This window comes from Cetorhinus maximus, chromosome 4 (genome assembly GCF_964194155.1).
Source record: "Cetorhinus maximus chromosome 4, sCetMax3.hap1.1, whole genome shotgun sequence".
In the NCBI taxonomy this organism is placed as follows: Eukaryota; Metazoa; Chordata; class Chondrichthyes; order Lamniformes; family Cetorhinidae; genus Cetorhinus; species Cetorhinus maximus.
This window is the reverse complement of record NC_135882.1, coordinates 156,557,510-156,580,661: the sequence shown is the minus strand read 5'-3', so window position 1 is coordinate 156,580,661 and position 23,152 is coordinate 156,557,510. Positions and strand designations below refer to the sequence as shown.

At 46.4% G+C, this 23,152-nt stretch overlaps 1 pseudogene; it reads right to left on the bottom strand.

The window, feature by feature from the left end:
- Positions 1–20,076: 20,076 nt before the first annotated feature.
- LOC144680104 (filamin-A-interacting protein 1 pseudogene) lies at positions 20,077–21,456 on the bottom strand (annotated as a pseudogene).
- Between the last annotated feature and the right edge of the window lie 1,696 nt (positions 21,457–23,152).

Below are 23,152 nucleotides of genomic sequence, written 5' to 3'. Positions count from 1 at the left end.
AGTTTGGGTTCCGCCAGGGCCACTCAGCTCCTGACCTCATTGCAACCTTGGTTCAAACGTGGACAAAAGAGCTGAACTCCCGAGGTGAGGTGAGAGTGACCGAGTGTGGCATCAAGGAGCCCTCGCAAAACTGGAGTCAATGGAAATCAGGGGGGAAACTCTCCACTGTTTGGAGTCATGCCTAGCACAAAGGAAGATGGTTATGGTTGTTGGAGGTCAATCATCTCAGTTCCGGGGCATCACCACAGGAGTTTCTCAGTCTAAAGTCCTCAGCCCAACGATCTTCAGCTGCTTCATCAATGACCTTCCTGCTATCATAAAGTCAGAAGTGGGGATGTTTGCTGATGATTGCACAACGTTCAGCACCATTCACGACTCCTCAGATACTGAAGCAGTCCATGTCCATATGCAGCAAACCTAGGCAATATCCAGGCTTGGGCTGACAAGTGGCAAGTAACATTTGCACCACACAAGTGCCAGGCAATGACCATCTCCAACAAGAGAGACTCTAACCATCACCCCTTGACGGTCATTGGCGTTACCATCACTGAATCCCCCATTATCAACATTCTAGGGGTAACCATTAACCAGAAACTAACTGGACTAACCATGTAAATACTGTGGCTACAAGAACAGGTCAGAGGCTAAGAATCCTATGGCAAGTAACTCACCTCCTGACTCTCCAAAGCCTGTTCACCATCCACAAGGCACAAGTCAGGATTGTGATGGAATACTCCCCAAACACCTGGATGAGTGCAGCTCCCACAACACTCATGAAGCTTGACATCATCCAGGACAAAGCAGCCTGATTGATTGGCAGCTCACCCTCAAACATTCACTCACTCCAGCACCGATGCACAGTGGCAGCAGTGTGTACCATCTACAAGATGCACTGCAGGAATTCACCAAGGCTCCTTAGGCAGCACCTTCCAAATCCACGACAACTACCATCTAAAAGGACAAGTGCAGCAGATAGATGGGAACACCACCACCTGGGGCAATAAATGCTGGCCCAGCCAGCAAAGCCCACATCCCGTGAATGAAAAAAAATTTGCTCTAACCAAGATTCTACATAAGAACATAAGAACTAGGAGCAGGAGTAGGCAATTCAGCCCCTTGAGCCTGCCCTGCCATTCAATATGATCATGGCTGATCTCATTTCAGCCTCAACTCCAATTTCCCGCCCTCTCCCCATAACCTTTCAACTCGTTACTAATTAAAAATCTGTCTATCTCATCCTTAAATTTATTCAGCGTCCCGTCATCCAATGCACTCTGAGGTAGTGAATTCCACAGATTCACGACCCTTTGAGAAAAGTAATTCCTCCTCATCTCTGATTTAAATCTACCACCCCTTAGCCTAAAACTATGGCCTCTCATTCTAGAATGCCCCACAAGGGGAAACATCCGCTCCACGTCTACTTTGTCTATCCCCTTTAGCATCTTATATACCTCAATTAGATCTCCTCTCATCCTTCTAAACTCTACCAAGTATAGGCCTAGGTTCTAGGTTCTATAGTTTCTATTTAACTTGATCATAACTTTTGAATTCTGTTACTCTTGAGAAGTCTGGTACTTGTGTAAATCGCCAGATAAATACAAATCTCTCGTTCTTCTTTTCTTTAGCTCGAGAAATGAACCCCAGTGCTTTGTTTGCAATTTTTATCTTAATTTTAATCAAACGTGAATTGAAAAATATTAAAACCGCATTGTACATTTCATCTTGAGACAGATACAGATAACATCTACTGCAGCACAAGATTCCTACAGAGGCCAATACTGGCAGCAGGGTTTGCAAAATGATATTGGGATCTGAGCCCACCCATGAACTCCACGCTAAGAAAGTTTTAATTTGCTTCCCCAGCTTATTGCTTACACTGGAGGTTGGTACAGACTCGCTTGTGTTGTTTATACCAGTAGAATTCCTGCTCGTGCTCTCATTTCCTGAGGGAAGTGGAATTCCCAAAGGAATACCTACCCTACGAGGAGAGATAGTTCTAGACAGATGCCAACTCACCAGAAAGACGTGAAGAATTATTAAAAGAAGTCAAAATCAGCATTTAACTGAGACCTGACCTACCACACATGGAAAAGTACAGTAAGGCAGCAATAAGTAACTCCAAATGCCCAAAAGGATATCTTCCTGTCACTTATATCTTTATGAATGTGGTTTGTGCAGGTCAGGGTTTAAAGAGCATCTGCTTTGTATGGACATGTGTCCATGGAGTCCCACAGTTGACAGTCAGTGGTGAAAGAGGAGACCTAAACGCAAGGCAGGGAGGCCACCATCCTCAGTAACACGTTTCCTGTATTGTGTAACAGGATTTGCACAGATCAAAGCTAGCACAAGCCTCCCGCTTCCCCAGCACGGCCTGGTGCATTTCCACTGATTTTCCGCCACCCCCCACCCCCCCAAAAACCACTAACCTCCTCTACCCCATGCTTGCACAACCAATGCATGGGTGTGGAAAAATTTCCCTAGAATTCCAAGTAACAACAGAGTGTGGGAAAGAGAAGTACAAGCAAATGGCATGCGATCGGCATCAACATCTTGCACTGAGAAGGAACGTTGGGAGGGTGATGAGTTAGCTAGACAGTTAGAGTGTGGTGCAGAATAACAGCAACACGGTCAGTTCAATATTGGCTAAGGCAGTTCTTGAGGACTATGCCCCATCTTTCCCCATAGTGATACTCTGGCATAAGTGATGATTAGCAGCCCTCGGACAACAAGGACGCTACACGAAGAGAACATGCAGGTTTGGCTTAGAGAGGCTATCATCTCTCAGGGTAGCACAGCAGTTATAGTATTGTGGAGCACTGACCTTGCGGCTACAATGCTCAGCGTTGTAGAGGTCAGTATCTGATACAGTGCATCAGGAATTCCTCCAGCAATAAAGCAATTTGGCCACTAATTATTGAAAGGATGAGGTGGCTAAGTAATCTCTAATAACCCTTGTTACAGTTGCACAGGATAACATAGTAATATATATGACACAATTAGATCATTAATTGCACATGTCGGGCTGCATTACTCATAACAATAATGATTGGCCTGCAACTAATAGTGTTCACAAAGCTCACCCATTCAGGGCAGAGTGGTATTTAAATGATACAGCCTGGACTGTTGGTGTCAGGTTCAGCTTTCTGGTGACTGAGAAGAAATCACATTACTGGGCATTTCTTGAAACCTAACCGAAGAAAGTTGCTTTGAACTGTCAGGGGAGAAAGAATTAAAGCAGAAGGTATAAACATTGTGGCCCTCTCTTGCAAGAAGTCTGGTAATGGAATTTGATAATAAATGATCCTGAGAGAGTTTTCATATGCAGTCGTTAAACTCTAAATTGACCTAAAGGAAACAGTTTTGGTATTATTGGATATGTCAGTGGCACACTTGAATTAATAAATGTCAAACAGATTGAAATAGTCATACAAAAATATTTACCTCCAAGCAAACGAGCTCATGCAGAACGTTTTCATTAAGCATTTATCTCATGTAGACATTGATCCAACGCAATAAAAATGCATTAAATTTCAAAAATAAAATGCTTGTATTGGAGAGAGTGCAGGTTCCCCACTCGGAGTTGGTAAGGTTAACCAGCTAATGGGACATTGCGGATTCAACTGTGATGGAGAGCATAACCACATCAGATCATGTCTTAGTCCCATATGACATCCACTGTTTCCAGCGAGGGTAACTGGATAGCAGTCAAGACCTGAAACACTGGATGATTTTCCATGTTTCCAGACTAAAGAAACTAAACCTCATTGGATGACATCCCCCATTAGCTTTCTGGCTAAACTCAGCTAACTTATCAAAGACCAGCCATCAGTTCCAGACTTTCTTATGTTACATTCCCGTAAAGACCAAGAACTTTTAAAAAGAGATATGAATTTTCCAGAAACCAACCAAAAACATTGCACAAGATTTAACATGTTAAGACTTTTACTGTAGCAAACAAACTAAACTCAACATTAGTCTAACCATTATTTAATAGGCAACTAACACACCAAACCACAGGAAAGGTTCTTCGTCATTAACTAATTAACACAACCAAAAATAATTCATGACCCACTTATACATTTCGCCCTGCTCTCAGAAGATATGCAGCCTTGTAGATTCAGGTTTAAACCTCTCCTGACTTTTCCAGCAGGCTCCATTCTCCCTGGCACATCAGGGCGAGGACTCCAGTGTCCAGATTCTAGTGCAAGTCACTTCACTTAGTCTTCCAGCACTTCCAGCAGCAAGGCACCCTCTGGCGACTTCTTGATTCTTAAACCTGCACAAGTTCCATCACTTTTAACAGAGAATCAATTCCTACCAGCATTCTGCTTAGGGCTAACACAACAACAGTCTTTTCCCTTCTGCTTCTCACAGCAGCATCTCTCTCTCTCCTCTCTCTCTCTCTCTCTCTGTATCTCCCTCTCCAGTGTCTCTGAATCTGATTGTGTCCAGCAAGATTAGCTGCCCCTCTTTTTTTGTGCCAAGATGTGAAAACCGGCAATTGAATTGTTATGGGTTTCAACCTGGGCCTCTGTCCCCATGGCAGCCAAATCACATGGGCCTGTCTCCGGGCAGAGATCGATATGATTTCATCATCCCCCATCCTATCTCAAATTAAAAGAGACAGTTTAAAACATAACTCCCTATAAAGTCTCACATTCATAACACTAGTACCACATGAGCAGAAAACTTAGGTACTAGTTGACTAGTTTGGAAGCCCCAACCTGACTAACAGTGCTGTCACAGTTTAAACAGCCAAAGCTGTGCAGCTAATCAGCACAAAGTACTTTTACACTTTCCACTGCTTGTCCAGCTAGTATGACCATTAGGGCATTGCTTTGTGGAGTGAGAAGACTCGCAATCCCCAGTGACAGGTTCAATTAGTGCGTTAGTCAATCATCAACAGTTCTGATGGAGTTCTGATGAAAGGTCATTAACTGAGGTGTCAGCTGTGGCTCAGTTCATAGCACCCTCGCCTTTGAATCAGAGGGTTGTGGGTTCACGTCCCACTCCCGGAAACCAAGAACTGTGATTGTACTCGAAAGAGTTGCAATCTGTGACTGTTGATAACTCGAAAGAGTTTCCCACTCCCGGAAAACCAAGAACTGTGAATGTACTTGAAAGAGTTGAAAGGTCATTGACCTGACACATTGACTCTGTTTCTCTCCACAGGTGCTGCCCGACCTGCTGTGTTTTCCCAGCATTTTATGTTCTTATTTCAGATTTCCAGCATCTGCAGTATCTTGCTTTTGAATCATTAACACTGCCCTGGAATATAGCAGACCTGCCTGTTCCAGGTATTTGGTTACTGAGTCTGGCTTGGAGGCTTGGCTTACTTCCAAACTTCCATTTCCAGACATTTCAATCTTGGACCCAATTCCAAAGAGATCATTCACCTCCCCACAAAAAGGAAGATAATCGGCGGAGGGGGGGGGCGTCATTAGAATAGTTAAAGTCCTCAATCATAACAGCAGGAACTGAAAAGCCTATCGTTTGGACGTGAACAAAATTCAGTCATGCAACTACCATGCTGGCCTTTACTGGATACCAAGAGCTAGTTAATGTCCTCAGTTGGGTCAATGAGGGCAATTCATATAAAAAGTGTACTCTCTGAGCAGCCAATGATAACTGTTGCTCACACAGTCTAATGGATATGTGAAACAGGCTGGGAGGTAAATTGATTGATGACACCTTTATAAGAGAACCTGTTTGAATATTTGATTGGGAATATAGCTGACGTTCATAAGGTTAGCTGCAGAAAGAGATGACTGAGTCATGTGTCATGAGAACTGTCAGAAATGTCACACCCAAGTGATTGCACAATATAAGATAGTCCATGATAGAATGGATCAAACAATGTTTGTGGAAGAAATAGATCCAATTGAACAGAATTGGCAATTAGTAACACCCCCTAGTTGCCAATTCTGTCCAAGCAGGAAGGGGTAGCCCTCTCATAACCGGTCACCCAACCACACCCAGGCAGCAGTGAGAGTTACAAAGATCGAGGAAACTTAATCTACTCCAAGAACTGCTGCATTCAGATCTGCCTGGACTGTCGTCTCCAGGTTGGTTTTAAGTGTTGCAAATTATGATGCAGAAATACCATTCATGGACTCTTCCTATTGGATGGGTTTGATTGTAAGCTGCCTTCAACAGGTCTGATGCTCAGCCTTCATAGAAAAGGAAGACTCATGACATCAGGATTCAAAGACTCTAAGACCCAAGTCAGATGTCTGCTGATCCTTAGCACAGGAACTTCACAGTCTCACTTTCCTCACCCTGCTCCCCCTGCCCGCATGCTCTGTATCACCCTCTGTGATCTCCCTACCTACCTACCTCCTGCAGTTGGATCCCTGGGCTGCTCCAAGTAAGGGAGTGGGTGAAGGAGTGCTAGCAGGGACTGAAACAGAGAGGCTGAGCTGGAGGAACAGTATTGAGCAAGCTGCCTCAGCATTTAGCACTGGAGCCACTGCTAGTTTCGACTTCACACAAATGGATTCTGATGAGGAGTGCAGGGTGGTCAAATTTGCAGTGCTACCAAACTAGAAGAAGGGTAAAACAATGAGAAGAGGTAGCTCAGAAATTGTAATGAACTGAACAAGACTTCAGATCAGTGACAGATAAACTGTAACATAGGTAAGTGTAAAGTGCAACACATAGGAAGGAAAACTAAATGAAGCTCCATGAATGCTGTTGGAATAGCTATGGATGAGGATGCGAGGGACTCAGGAGTTTTAGTAGAGTGACACTAAATATGTCTAACCGACGCAAAGCATATGGCATAAAGCAGCGTTGAAGCAGAAGATCAGCCACGATATTACCAAATGGCAGAGCAGGTTTGAGGGGCCATATGGTCTACTTTATTGTTATTCATTCAGGATGTGGGTGTCACCAGCAAGACCAGTATTTATTCTCCATCCCCAATTGCCTTTGAGTACAACTGAAGGGCTTGCTAGGTCGTTTCAGAGAGCAGTTAAGAGGTCAACCCACCTATGAGACTGAGGTCACATAAAGGCCAAGCTAAGTAGGGATGGCAGATTTTCTTCCCTAAAGGACAATAGTGAACTAGATAGATTTTTATGGCAATCTGGTAGTTTCATGTCACCATTACTGATACTAGCTTGTTGTTGCAGATTTTATTTAATTAATCGACATTAAATTCCACAGCTGCCATGGTGGGCCCCATGTCTCCAGACCATTTGTCTGGGCCTCTGGATTACTGGTCCAGCAACATAATCCCTATGCTACTGTACCCCTGCTCCAATGCCCTATGTTCCTTAAACATTGAACTTGATAGTCAAAATATTAGAATGTAAGCCAGCATAGAAAGTGATTGGACTTTATCCTCCTCTCGCAGTATCTCATCGTGTCCACCTTGCTGCGTCTGGTTCTGGTCTCCCAGAAGCAAGATAAGCATAAAGGACTGGAGTCAGTGCAGAGAACAGCCAGAAGGCTGAACTCATCTGTCAGGGGCCTGAGTTAAGAGGAAAAAGACTGGAGAAACTTGGTCCTTTTGTGGACTCAGTTCACAGGATGAAAGAGAAGATAGAATTATCACCTGGAATTTCCACAGTGATGAGCCCACGAGCAAAGGGGAAACTTCCCCTCAGAGTGGAATGTGTGATAGGGGCTATGTTGGGGGCTTTCCTGTGTTTTGATGATAGATGGTGAATTACTGTGTGCATTCAATTGTAAATCTGAAAGAGAAACCCCACATATGCTGGAAATACACAGAGAGTCAGTGAGCAGAAAGAAAAGTTAGAGTATTACTGAAAAATTAGATTTCTCAGAACGGTGGTGACCTGTACTTTACTATGCCTGGGCTTTTTTGTGTCGATAGTCTTGTATAGACTAGAAAAAGGAAAATGAAATTCCTAAAATAATATTTGGAGAGTAGTGACGTACTGAAACACACAGCTGATATTTTGGGTGTGAAAGATGCCCTTTGAAGCTTACGTAAGTTTGAAATGAAGGCAATGCTTAGCTATCTGCTCCCACGGATTCTAGCTTGAATGTGTACGTGTTCGCTCACTCAGCCCTCTCCAATTCCCAACGACCTAACCGAGGGCTGCTGCCAGTGTCACAAACAGCTCCAATCGGTGACCTCCATGGGTACAGACAATAGCCGGTAATCTCCGGCCCCATTAGCATCGGGCGTCATAGCAGGAGAGGCGGGTGGAGGGGGGAAGCAATATGGGAAGAAGGCCAAAAATCAATTTCACGGCATCGTTAAACCAGTTTGTGATCGTCCGCTCCACCCATCAACGGTGGGCCGCATTTCCCACCACCGCATGTCAGCAACCTGATTTCAATACTCTAGCATCTCATTATAAGCCCTGCTCGCCAGAATCATCCCCCAGGCTGGATCATCCGGGCAAATTGGCGTGATTGCACTCCGATGGGTTTCACAACTGTACATAAGCGACATGCACCTGGCGAGCTGCACTTTGCTCAGGGCTTCGAGGTTTGTTTGCTTCAGGCAGCACTCATTGTCAACAGCGCCAGGCTTTGCAGGCAGCACCACATCACTTTTAGAGGGGCTCATGGGCAGGCTCTGATCGGGTACGGGACATTCTGAAGGGGGAGGGAGAACAGCCAGAGGTCGTGGTACACATTGGTACTAACGACATAGGCAGGAAGAGTGACGAGGTCCTGCAGCGGGAGTTCAGGGAGTTAGGCAGAAAGTTAAAAAACAGGACCTCTAGGGTTGTAATCTCAGGATTACTCCCTGTGCCACGTGCCAGTGCCAGTGAGACTAGAAATAGGAAGATAGTGCAGCTGAACACGTGGCTGAACAGATGGTGTAGGAGGGAGGGTTTCCGATATCTGGATCAGTGGGATCTCTTCCGAGGCAGGTGGGATCTGTACAAGAAGGATGGGTTGCATCTAAACTGGAGGGGCACCAATATCCTGACTGCGAGGTTTGCTATTGTCACTCGGGAGGGTTTAAACTAGTATGGCAGGGGGGGTGGGAACCAGAGCAATAGGTCAGCAGGTGAAATAAATGACTGGGAACCAGTGAATATGGCCAGTAGGACTAAGAGGAAGGCCAGGCAGGGAGAAATTACTGAACACAGTGGGACTGGGGGTCTGAAATGTATTTGTTTCAATGCGAGAAGTATAACAGGCAAGGCAGATGAGCTTAGAGCTTGGATTAGTACTTGAGACTACCATGTTATTGCTATTACAGAGACTTGGTTGAAGGATGGACAGGATTGGCAGATAAACATTCCAGGATTTAGATGTTTCAGGCAGGATAGAGAGGGATGTAGAAGAGGTGGGGGAGTTGCACTGCTGGTTAAGGGAATATCACAGCTGTACGACAGGAGGACACTTCGGTGGGCTCATGCAGCGAGGCAATATGGGTAGAGCTCCGGAATAGGAAGGGTGCAATCACAATGTTGGGGGTTTACTATAAGCCTCCCAACTGCCATCGGGAGATTGAGGAACAGTTATGTAGGCAGATTTTGGAAAGATGTAAAAGCGATAGGGTTGTTGTGGGGGTGATTTTAACTTTCCCTATATTGACTGGGAATCACTTAGTGCTAGGGATTTGGATGGTGCAGAATTTGTAAGGTGCATCCAGGAGGGCTTCCTGAGACAATATGTAGATAGTCCAACTAGGGAAGGGGCAATACTGGACCTGGTATTAGGGAATGAACCCGGCCAGGTGGTCGAAGATTCAGTAGGGGTGCATTTCGGGAAAAGTGACCATAATTCAGTAAGTTTCAAGGTACTGCTGGATAAGGATAACAGGAGTCCTCGGGTTAAGGTGCTTAATTGGGGAAAGGCCAATTATAACAATATTAGGCAGGAACTGAGGAATCTAGACTGGAGGCGGATATTTGAGGGCAAATCAACAACTGACATGTGGGGGGCTTTCAAACGTCAGTTGATAAGAATTCAGGACCGGCATGTTCCTGCTGGGATGAAGGATAAGCATGGCAAGTTTCAGGAACCTTGGATAATGAAGGATGTTGTGAGATTAGTCAAAAAGAAAAGTGAAGCATTCGTAAGGGCTAGAAGGCTGGGAACAGTTGAAGCCCGTGGAGAATACAAAGAAAGTAGGAAGAAACTTAAGCAAGGAGTCAGGAGGGCTAAAAGGGTCATGAAAAGTCACTGGCAACCAGGATTAAGGAAAATCCCAAGACCTTTTATACATATGTAAAAAGCAAGAGGGTAGCCAGGGAAAGGGTAAGCCCACGCAGGGACAGAGGTGGGAATCTGTGTGTGGAGCCAGAAGAAATGGGAGAGATACTAAATAAATATTTCTCATCAGTATTCACCAAAAAGAAGTACTTAGCAGTCGATTTGTCTAGGGAAGAGTGTGTAGATAGCCTGGATCATGTTGAGATCAAAAAAGAGGTGTTAGGAGTCTTGAAGAATATTAAGGTGGATAAGTCCCCAGGGCCAGATGGGATCTACCCCAGAGTACTGAGGGAGGCAAGGGAGGAGATTGCTGGGGCCTTGACAGAAATCTTTGTATCCTCACTGGCTACGGGTGAGGTCCCAGAGGACTGGAGAATGGCCAATGTTGTTCCATTGTTTAAGAAGGGTAGCAGGGATAATCTAGGAAATTACAGGCCAGTGAGCCTTACGTCAGTGGTAGGGAAATTATTGGAGAAGATTCTTCGTGACAGGATTTACTACCATTTGGAAGCAAATGGGCGTATTAGTGAGAGGCAGCATGGTTTTGTGAAGGGGAGGTCGTGTCTCACTAACTTGATCGAGTTTTTTGAGGAAGTGACAAAGATGATCGATGATGGAAGGGCAGTGGATGTTATATCCATGGATTTCAGTAAGGCCTTTGACAAGGTCCCTCATGGCAGACTGGTACAGAAGGTAAATAAAGGTATTGCGTGCAATTCTGGTCACCACATTACCAGAAGGATATGGAGGCGTTGGAGAGGGTGCAGCGGAGGTTTACCAGGATGCTGCCTGGTCTGGAGGTTATTAGTTATGAGGAGAGGTTGGAGAAACTCGGATTGTTCTCACTAGAGCGACGGAGATTGAGGGGCGACTTGATAGAAGTTTACAAAATTATGAGTGGCATGGACAGAGTAGATAGTCAGAAGCTTTTTCCCAGGGTGGAAGAGTCAATTACTAGGGGACATAGATTTAAGGTGAAAGGAGAAAACTATAAAGGTGATGTGCGGGGCAAGTTTTTTACGCAGAGGGTAGTGAGTGTCTGGAATTCGCTGCCAGAGGAGGTGGTGGAAGCAAGTACGATAGTGGTGTTTAAGAGGCAGCTTGACAAATACATGAATAGGATGGGAATAGAGGGATACGGACCCTGGAAGTGCAAAATGTTTTAGTTGACGGGCAATATGATCGGCGCAGGCTTGGAGGGCCGAAGAGCCTGTTCCTGTGCTGTACTTTTCTTTGTTCTTTGTTCTTTGTCTCTACCTAACAGACCAGCCATAAGGCGGCGGTGGCTTTTCAACAGCTGCAGAGCTAGGGTTTGCATGGGGAAGGGAGAGAAATGGCCTCTGGCAAGGGGAGAGGCTGCAGGGTGAGAGCTGTACTGGGGAAGGGGGTACCCCAGGGCCTGTTGATCTGTACAAGTGACCTCAAGGTTGTGAGGGCTGAGGAGGCAGTCTCCAGAGGAGATGAAGCCAGGTGGAGATGTGAGGCTGTGTGTGAGAGAGTGAGGGGTGTTGTCCCTTGAGCTGGCAGTGAGTGAGATGCCAATGAATGTATGATGAACTTGAGTGTGTCATTTTAGAGTGATAAGATCGTTGTGATAAGATGGTTGCCTTACCCTGGTGGCACAGATGAGATCATTCATCCATTTTCTGCACTGGATGGCCGACCTCTTGTGTGCAGCATTGGCACTAACCACCTCTGCCACCGGCTCCTAAGCCAGAGTGGTGAGACTGATGGGCCTCCTGCGGCCAGAGCAGGGGTAGAGGACATCGCAGCAGGCTTTTGGGGCCATGTCTTCGCAGGAGCAGTCCTGGGCTGCAAGCGTTGAGAAGTGTGCACGCGGCAGAAGTTTAAATATGTCGCCCTGCTTGAGGAGGCAGCGAGGTGATGGTGTGGCGGGCAAATCGGAGGCCACCCACCAACAAGACGGCGTGTTTCCTGTGGCTGCATAATTAATGAGGCGGGAACGGGGTGATATGGCACAAAAAGCCGATACTGCAGCTGGCGGGCAAAACGCCCTTTTTCCCGCCTACTACTGCACTTAGTGCAAATCTGGGCCGACTCCGCCCAATATCTGCCGCTCGCTGGTCACATGCAGGTGAGGCCCACTGACGGATTTCGCACAGGCCTCACACTGGCACCAGCCAGTGAATTTTCTTTATGAGTTCCAGCTTTAAACCCAGCTTGTTGTTGCAGACGATGAACGCAATAATGCTACAGCCAACAACTTGCAAACTTTTTAAGGAAAATCATTGTTTTATTTGCATGCAAAACGAGTAATAATTCTGCTGATCTGCTAACTCCGTCCACTCCCAATTTCAAACATTCCCAGGTCTGGCTTAGCACAACTAAATGGAAGAGCATTCTGCCTCAGCAATGTGTTTGTCCCAGCAGCAATCTCGGGCAAGTACTCCCTAACTGACCAGTGTGGCAACAAAATCGAATGAAATTAACGCAGACACTCACGCCAGAAACATCCAGTAGACCCGTTTCTCACCAATATAATAGGCAGCTGGCAGTTAAAAGTCAGGGGAATGTGGACTCCCTCGGCCACCCCAGTGATGCCCAAAGCCAGCCTGATACAATAGTTTGCATCTGTAAGAGCACGCATGCTTATTTCTTGTGGGTGGTTACTTAAATATGCAAATCAGGGTCCTGCAACAACAGAGGACCATGGTTGCAATTTCCAGGTACAGAGTGGTTCATCTGAATCAGAAGGTTGTGGTTTCAAGTCCCACTCCAGAGAGCTGAGCCCAAAAATATGTTAACGCCCCAATGCAGTACAGAAGGAGTGCTGTAACTGTTGGAGATGCCGTCTTTCAGGTGAGATGTTCAGCTAAGGCCCTGTCTGCTCTGCTCAGTTGGATGTAAAAGCTCCCCATGGCACTATTCTAAAGAAAGTCAAAGGAGTTCCAGCCAGTGCACTGACCTCAAAACAACATCACAAAACAAAAGAATAGCTGGTCATTATCATATTGGTATTTCTAAGAGATTGCTTGTGCTCAAATTGGCTGCCGTGTTCTCTACATTACAATAGTGCCAACAATTCAAAAAGTACTTAATTAGCTGTAAAGCATCTGGGACATCCCAAGGTCATGAAAGACACTATACAAATGTAAGTCTTTTTCTCTGAAAGGCACATGCAACCATCAGAGAGATGTTGGGAGGTGGTTTTCCTTCAAGTGCATATTGACCATGACGAAACTCATCCAGCGCAAATGCTTGTAGGCGAGCTGATAATCCACGCAAGGCAAGACGTGTGCAATTTTCTGGGGTTGTCTGTCAGCAGCTGGGCCCCTCAGTACTTCTATAAATCTTCATGAAACCCAGCTTGCCATTGCAGATTGTGAATATAATAATACGTTGCCAACAATTTGCATACTTTTTAAGGAAAATCATCATTTTATTTGCATGAAAAATAACAAAACCATTCCAAAAACATGGCCAAGCACACCCTAAAGCATTGCCAAGCTGATCATCCCTGAATGACTGTCATGGTCAGCAGGATTAGCTGAACCCAGGGTCCTAACTATGTTTAGCGCAACAGTAATTTTTACCAACACTGATTTGCACCCCATCCCTCAAATAAGCATCAATAGGAAAATGAGGCTGAGAGGCAGAATCATTCTGCCCTACCAACAAATACTGAAAACAGGGGCAATGTGCACTCAACCAGCGGGTATTCTTTAAATACTTTTTAACAGTTTTGAGGTTGCAGTATATCAATACAATCAGAAACGGATCTAAAACTTTGTTCAGGAGGAATTGAGTTCACTTTTTAAAGAAAGAAATATGAGGAAGTTTCGCAAGGTCAGTTCAATGTCAGAAAATTTGCCACACAGAAGCTCTGGCAAAATTTTCCCTGTAGCACGCAAAGAATTGTGCCTTGCGTTGCAGGAATTTGAACTCCATTTATCTTTTTGCTTACAATACTTACACCCACAATCTAGGCTGACACTCCAGTGCAGTACTGACAGAGTGCTGCATTGTCTGAGGCGGCACCATTAAACAGTCAGAAGTCCCTTCACGCCCCACCACCTCCCACCACCCCCACCCGCCCCCATCCCCAACAACCACGTAAGACAGATGGAAGAGATTTCAGTGAAAGGTGGCCATGGGTTCACCAACATTTTGGCTGATATTCCTTCCTCAAGCAAAAATACCAGAAACGGAGCAATCAGTTATTTATCTTGCCTGATGTTTACAGAACCTTTACAGAATGAGCAAATTGGCAGCTGCATTTGCTTACTTAACAACGGTGATCACGCTTCACAAAATAACTAATCGAATGAGAAGTGCTTCCAGCTGTAAAGAGAAAACGATAAGGTGCTACACGAATGCCTGTTCGTTCTTGTACCATCAACTGCAAGCAATTTATATTAATTACATACACTCCACTCTCCCCTACTCAGCAAACGAAAAGGAATTTTGCAAATTTGCACAAAGGCACCAAATCCCATCTGTATTTTGGCCTAATGCACAGTCAGCGATAATACAGCCCTCAGACTATTTATATAAAAATGTTAAGTGCATTCCTAAAGCATTTATCATTTGGAGGATTCTAGGAGCACGTGCAGTATTTTTTAAAGAAATATTCCTAAACGATGGGACAACGGTTGAGTCAGGGGCAAATGGGATATTTGCAATTTACTAAACATCACAAGCCCAACGGCAGCACCCCCTCCAACCTGTCCACTTTGCATTTTAACAGAGGTGAGTTGAAGGCAGAGGCAACAAATCCACCCTCACATGGCAGATCTGTCAATAAAGTGCCTAAGGAGCCAGGAATACAAAGGGCTCAGGGAATCTGCTAAATAAAAGCAGGGGTGTGTCCATGTGATAAATGCTTTTACAGCATCGCTTGTGGGCTAGGAGGAACAGAACCATTTCCTCCAGCGTTATCTCTTCACAGGCTCCACTGACCACCCTCTACGATCTCTGACAGTCCCACCCCAATCTCCAACTCCCTCACTCCATCCCTGACTGTCAGCTACCCCACCACCACCCCCCACCACAGCCTTCCCACAATCTCCAAATCCTCCCACCATCCCCCCACCAGTCTCCTCTCCAACTGCCCCAAACCTCCACGACTGTGACATCCGCCTCCATAATCTCCCCACCGACCTGCACCTGAACAACCCACCAAGGAAATGAATAGCTCGACCTCAATCTCTCCCCTATGATTTCTCCCTCTCCCCCGCCGTGATCGCTTAATCGCTTCACTCCCTCCTCTCCTCCCCTCAGCTGTGGCCTTGCCACAGACTTTCCTGCCTGGCAGGCAGCCAGCCTGTCAATCAGGCCGACTGTCAACCAGGAAACCTAGCTGAAAATATTTAAAAGACATCCTGTTTTTAATTTTGGCAGGATGCCCTGGAAAGCCATTCTCCTCCGTCCTCCCTCCGTCCACGGCCCCGGGTAATACACTGCGTTGATATGTCCGTTCTAATGAACAATCCTCTCCCCCCACCCCCACCCCCAATACTTCACTGGTAATACTTATTTGGTTATTAAGGCCTTCACTCCACCCAACACCCCCACCCACTTCTCCAGGCTGCCTCTCCCCACCTTTCTGAAACCCAAGGCCAGGCCTTTCCAGTCCCGCCCACCACGGGACCAAAATTCCTGCCAGGAGCCAATGGACCTTTCGCTCGTCCCCCAAATTTCCCCTCCTCTGCTCATTGCCATTTCCGCAACGGGCGGAACCGGAAAATCCCGGACCTAGTGTTAAATACTGAAGAACATATCCCAAGCAAAACCACCTTCAGAGAGCCTGGTGAAGCTACCATCTGGGTAAAGCCACTACATATGCAATTGTGGTGGTTGTCCAGACCAATTCTGAACGTTGCGGCCAATCCTTTAGTCCGTATCGTTACATCAGGGCTTTTATTGCAGATTCATTGCATAATACAATACAGAAGGAGGCCTTTTGGCCCATCATGTCTGTGCTGGCCCTTTGGTGGAGCTATCCAATTAATCCTACTCCCCTGCTCTTCCCCATAGCCCTGTACAGTTTGTTTTTCTTTCACTTATTTATCCAATTCCCTTTTGAAAGTAACGACTGAATCTGCTTCCATCATTCTTACAGACAGCTCATTCCTGCTCACAGCAAAACACTTTGTGAAAATAAATTTCCTCATGTCGCCTCTGCTTCCTTTGCCAACCACCTGTAAATCAGTGTGCCCCCAGTTACTAACCCTCCTGCCATTGGATAATAATTTCTCCTTACTTTATCATAACCGTCCATGATTTTAAGTCAAATCTCTTCTTAGTAACCTTCTCTGCTTGTGAAGAAAGATACAATGGTTACCGACGTAGCTTTCTGGGTCACAATTCCTTTCTGCAGTTCCCAAAGTACCACGCAGTAAGGACTTAAAGTTTAGAAGCAACTTTTTTTTTAATGTATTAGTACAGCAACATTTTATTTCAGACTGCTTCCTGGTTCTCTGTCTAGTCACCATATGCTCGTCAGTCACACATTTTCCTTCTCGGGGTTAAACAACAGATTTCCTTTCTGCTCTGGGTCAGGAAGCTGGACACTTTGGAAACAACACCCAGAGCCCCAGCTGAACTCTTGAGTGGAGGGCTGGGATTGCACCAGGGCTCCTGGGCCTGCACTGGTAGTTTATGAGGGAGAGGGGGAGGTTAGAGCAGTTTTATGGAATATCCAAAAATGTGAAAGCTCTGCGAGGAAAGGGAAAGAATAAACTAAATCCCAAACCAAGGCCATGTGTTTATGATTCACTTAGAGTCAGGCTGAACTTGGAAAAAAATCACTCCAGAAGGAAGTCGTCAGCTTAAAAATAATCGCCCAGAAAATATTGTTAGTGATTTTAGCAGAGGATAGGTTAAATGGATTAATGCCTCATAGCAACAGGGAACATTTTATGAATGCTAGTACCACCGAAAATCCTTTCTAATCTATTATCCCGTCTTTTAGCAATTCCAGCATAGACTCAATGGGGCGAATGGCCTCCTTCCGTGCCATAAATTGTTCTACGGGCTGAATTTTACCCCACATCCTGAGGCAGACTGGCAGGTGTGGGGGGGGCGGGGGGGAAGGAGACGTAAAAATTGGGCTCAGTGCCATGGTGCCATTCCTGGCGTCTACCCACCCACCCGAATTAATGGCCACATAAAGGCCTCTTCTCACCGCTGCTCTGCAGCGGACAGAGGCTGGCACTAAGTGGCAGTTTTCACTGTCCAGGCTGGTGGCAAGCAAGGGAGGGGGAGTACCACATTTACAGGTCTTCTGGGTGCATCGGAAGCCCCTACAAGGTCCACTCCCCACCCCCCACCACCCCCCCTCCACCGCCGAACCTCCCGTGTTTCCTCTCCCACCTTGCCCTGTCCACCCTGGACCCACAACCCTCTCACCCCCTAATCACCTGGCCTGCCAACCTGACCCTGGCAATAGCCCCTCCCTAAACTCTCCTTCGCACTCATCGACATTTGCTGTTGGGGACTGGAAGCAGTGCCAGAAATGGCCACCTCTCCTGGTGGCGCTGACATTTGGTTGACTGACAGCTCTTAGCAGCAGGACTTCCTCCCCCAGGCGGGGACAGAAGTCTCACCTCAAGCCAGTTAAGGGCCCAATGGTCTTTAAATGCCTGCTCGGCGAGCCAGAGAAGCGGGGCTGGCTTGTCCCCAAATTGTACACCGGAGTGTGTGGCAGGGGGGAGACCTGGCACACCCTGCCTACTCCATGCTGTTTGTGTACTATTTGGGAGTGGGGGTGCATTAGGGAAAGCTTTAGGGAGGGTGGTGATCAACGTTCCATCTAATCTGAGCAGGTTCATAGCAACCGGGAATGTGCCACACAGGAGACAAACAGGCCACGCACAAGCAACAGTCCCTTTACCGCAGTTGCATGGCAACCTTAAAGGGACCACAGTAAAACAAACAGGCTGTGTGCAGTGATGGGAAATTAGTGGGAACCTTGGTGGTCATCAGTGCTCAATATTGCCATTTGATAATCTGCGATAATTGAGTAAACGGCCTCCCCATATGGCAGGCTGGGTAAAAGTGCAGTAGCACAGAGTTTACAAAAAAGACTTACATTTATATGGCACCTTTCATGACCTCAGGACATCCCAAAGCATTTTACACATAGTGAAGTACTTTCGAAGTGTAGTCACTGTTATCATACAGGAAACGTGACAGCTAATTTCTGCACAGCAATGTGATAATGACCAGATAACGGGGAGAACTTTCTCCCCATCGGGGGGTGCTGTGCGGGAGCGGGCGCGGGCGGGCACGCAGCCGATCGCCACACGCGATCAGCTGCACGCCACCATTTTATGTGGGTGGGCCAGTTAAGGCCCGCCCAGCGTGACGCGCACCGGAAAGCGCTGAGTGCGCCCTGTGTGGGTGGTGGGGAGGAGGGAGAGTCGGGGCCTGCGCTCTTTCACGCCTGCGTGTGAAAGAGCGCAGAAATCTCCCTGAAGCACGGAGCTGCCTGAGGGAGATTACTTTGGACATGAAAAATTAAAATAAAGGAGAAAAAAATTATTCAGACATGTCTCCTCATGTGACAGTGTCACATGAACTGGGACATGTCGATGAATTTTAATAAACATTTTTGTGATATTTATAAACCCTTCATGAAACCTCATCCCGCCCATGGATGAGGTTCCATGACAAGTGCGAAGGCCGCCTGGGCTCTTCGCCTGCCCCCCCGCCAACCTTAAGGTTAGATGGGCAGCTCAGTTAATCAATTTAATTACCATTTAAATGGCCTTAATAGGCCTTTGACAGTTCGGCAGGTGTGCAGCCAACTCCGGAGCTCACCCACCGAACTGAAAATCGGAATGATGTGCAGTGACATCGGGACGCACGCCCGGTGTCACCGTGCGCCATTTTACACGTCAGCAAGCGGGGCTCGCCCCCCACACGCCAACCAAAAGATTCAGACCAATCTGTTTAGTTGATGTTGATTGAGGGATAAATATTAGGCTGGACACAAGGGATAACTTCCCTGTTCCTCTTCAGAATAGTGTCAGGAAACCTTTCACATCTACCTGAGTGGGTAGACAAGGACTCCATTTAATGGGCAGAATTTTGCCCTCGGATGGCGTGCGGACCCCACCGGCTCGACAGTGGGCGGACAGCCGACACCTGCTACCAAAACGGGGCCCACCGCCATTTTGAGTGGGCGGGCCAATTGAGGCCTGCCCAGCGGCCTGCCCGACAGGGAGCGCAATGCTCTTCCTGTGCGGTGGCGGCGGGGGGGATTCCCCATCTGTCAAAGTGTGCTCTTTCGCGCATGCGTGTGAAAGAACACACTGCTCCCTGAGGCAAAGTCCTGTCTCAGGGAGATTAGTGAGAGGTAAGTAAAGTGTGAAAATAGAAAAATATTAAAATTATTAACATGTCCCCCTCATGTGACAATGTCACACAAGATGGGACATGTTAATAATAAACACTTAAAGTTTATTACATTTTTTAAAAACGGACATGAAACTTCATCCCGCCAGTGGATGAAGTTTCATGAATAATCTGGAGCCCGCTGGGGCTCCTGGCCTGCCCGCCAGCCTTAAGCTTGGACAGGCAGGTTTATCATTATCTTAACTAGCCTGTCAATGGCGTCAATTGGCCATTGACAGGTCGGCGGGCGGACAGCTGATTTCACTGTCCGCCCACATTCCTAAAAATTTAAAGGGACCGAGAGGGGATTCCGCCCAATGTCATCCCACGTCATTTTCCCGTCAGCGAGCGGGCCCTGCCCCCAAATCGCCGAGGGGAAAATCCTGGCAATTTCTCATCCAAAGGACAGTACCTCCATCAATGCAGCACTGGCATAGACCAGTTGGGCTGAATGCAGTGGGGCCCTGTGCTCAGCTTCATTTTTGCCCCCACCACCCCCACTCCGGCACTGCAAACCCTCCTTCCCTCCCCGCACTCTTCCTCTCCCTCCCCGTCGCTTCAGCCGCATCAAGCTCTCAAATCGTGTCTGGAGACAAAGTCTTCACCAGATGGGCTGGTGATTCAGAGAGTGGCCGGTCTAGTCTCATGTTAGGAGTAACCCAAATGTGCAGTGGTTGTCCTTGTTTCTGTGACAGTATCACCTCCCTAGCTCAGCCGGGTTTACCGTTCACTTGGACGGATTTCTCAGGCCCGTTGCGTTGTCCGCTTTCCTCCTTCTTCATTCAGGGAATCCAGAATCTCCTGAGATTTAACTCGTTTGCAGCTGGTGGATACCGCTCCAACAGTGAGGGTCGCTCCAGGGGTTTCTTAAGCCCCTCTTGCTGGAGATTGCTCATTGGATGGTTTTCTTCTTGTACTGATTTCCGTATAAGTACAGCAGGATTATCTCCCTCTCCCATGTCATTGGTTGGAAAGTCGGCCTGTACAGCAATGGATGTCACTGGGACATCTATCATTCTTCTACTGTTCATGTACGGCCTGAGTGCCCAACTATACTGTTCAGAGAGCTCCAGCTCCTTCATCAAGCTCACAAGCCCTTGGTCTATGTCTTTGTTTTTGTTCTCCTCTTGTTGGAATTTTTTCCGGAGAACTGAATAATCGGCCTGCAGCTGGAAAAGCTGGTCTTCTTTGTTCATCACTTCACGAACTTTTTCCCTCAGTGCCTACACCTCTGTCACCAGCTCTCGAGCTCTGGCCTCTTGAACTCGTAAGCAATTCCGAGCCTCAGCCTCCTGGTTCAGGGTTTCGCTTTTCCCCATTCCCTTGCCTTTGCTCATGTGTTTTTTGGTTTCTTCCAGCTGTTGGCTCTGGAGGTTCGCCTTGTCTTGTTCGCTCTTGAACTTCCACTCAAACTGGTCATACTCACCCTCAGCCTTCATCAGGTCACCTCCAACTGCTTCAATCGAGACTTCAATTGCTCTATTTCCACCGTGAGTTCTTTAATTTTGTTATCGCCCAGCCGAGTGTCTCCTGAAAGCTTCTCCAGTTCTTATTGGGCTTTATTTCGGAGTGCATCACCTTCCGCCTCTTCTACACGGTCAAGCTCTTCTTTGACAGGCCAGCTGTAAAGTTTAGATCACTTGACGTTAGCTCTTCATCTTTGAGATTCACCTTCATTTCATCTCTTTCATTGAGAAGAGTGAATACTTTCTCCTCCATCTCCGATTTCAATTTCAGAAGCTTCCTGCTTTCTTCTATCAATTTCTCTGTTACCTGTATTGTTTTACTTTGTTCCTGCTTCAGCTTGTTATTCAGGTCATTAACTTTTTGCTCTTCCTGACCTGATTTGTTCACCACGCCACTCCTCTCGTCCACCAACACCACGGTAAAAGATTTCAACTTAGCCAAGTCATCTTTCATAGGAACATAGGAACAGGAGAAGGCCATTCAGCCCGTCAAGCCTGCTCCACCATTCAATACGATCAAGACTGATCGAAAAGGTCAATGCCTTTTATCCACACCAGCACCATAACCCTTTATGTTATTGTTAATCAGAAATCTATCAATCTCTACCTTAGCCATATTCAATGACTGAGCTTCCACGGCCCTCTGGGGTAGAGAATTCCAAAGATTCACAACCCCCTGAGTAAAGAAATTTCTCCTCATTTCAGTCCTAAGTGGCTCCCACCTTATTTTGAAATTGTGCCCCCTTGTTCTAGACTCCCCAGCCAGGGGAAACATCTTACCTGCATCTACCCTGTCTATCCCTTTAAGTATTTTGTAGGTTTCAATGAGATCACCTCTCATTCTTCAAAACTCTAGAAAATACAGGTCAAGTTTGCCCAATCTCTCTTCATCCCCGGAACAAGTCTGGTGAACCTTCGTTGTCTACTGCATTCGCCACTCCCAATGCGGTCTCCTCTACATTGGAGAGACCAAACGCAGACTGGGGGTGACCATTTTGCGCAACACCTTCAGCTTGTCCGCAAACATGACCCAGACCTTCCTGTCGCTTGCCATCTCAACACACCACCCTGCTCTCATGCCCACATGTCCTTTCTTGGCCTGTTGCAATGTTCCAGTGAAGCCCAACGCAAACTGGAGGAACAGCACCTCAACTTCCGACTAGGCACTTTACAGCCTTCCGGACTGAACATTGAGTTCAACAACTTCAGACCATGAACTCTCTCCTCTATCTTCACCCCTTTTTTATCCTTTTTTCAAAAATTCATTTTTATTTTTTATCCACTTATTTTAATTTTTTAAAATATTTATTTATTTATTTTTATTTTTGTTCATTTATTCATTGCTTTATCCCCTTTTTTATCCCCCCTTTTATTCCATTTTCTATTCTTTTTTTCCCATCCACCACCCCCTCCCCCCACCCCATCCCCACAAGGACCATCTATCACTTGTTCATGTTCATTTCACAGTGCTTACCCTTGTTCTTCCATTACCACGTTCTGCCTTCTTACCCTTTTGCCACTATCAGCATCTTCTTTAGCCCTTACCACTCCCATTAACACTCCCTTTGTCCTTTTGTTCATGACATCTTTGTCAATCTCTCCTTTGTCCCCACCTATCACTGACCTTCTTTCCAGCTTCATCTGTTCACTCCACCCCCTTAAACAGTATAAATTTCATCACATTTCTACTTCTCTTTAGCTCTGAAGAAAGGTCATAAGAGCTTGAAACGTCAACTCTGTTTCTCTCTCCACAGATGCGGCTAGACCTGCTGGGTTTTTCCAGCATTTTCTGTTTTTGTTCCCGTATCCGGAGTACTTTGCATTGATCTCATACAGAGAAAAGTGTGGCTCTCTTACCACTGCATCCCGAAATTTCATTGGGAAATCATCTCTTCTTCTTTTCCTGAGAATCTTACAGGAAGTTGGTCATTCTTTCCTTCGTCATCTGAGTTCATTGAAATCTCAGATCTTCGATGCCTTTTCAGTCTTTGATACAACACTCGATGATACAGCTGTGACAGTCTTCCCTGGAGCTGAAAATCATTCATCCTCTGAAGCTTATTCCCAGAGTCCTTCGAGGAAGCAAAAAGATCCTCAGAGTGTCCTGAGTTCAGTATAAATGTGATCAATTGAACAGCCACCTCATTCATTTCATTGGGTAATAGTTTAAGCGAGTG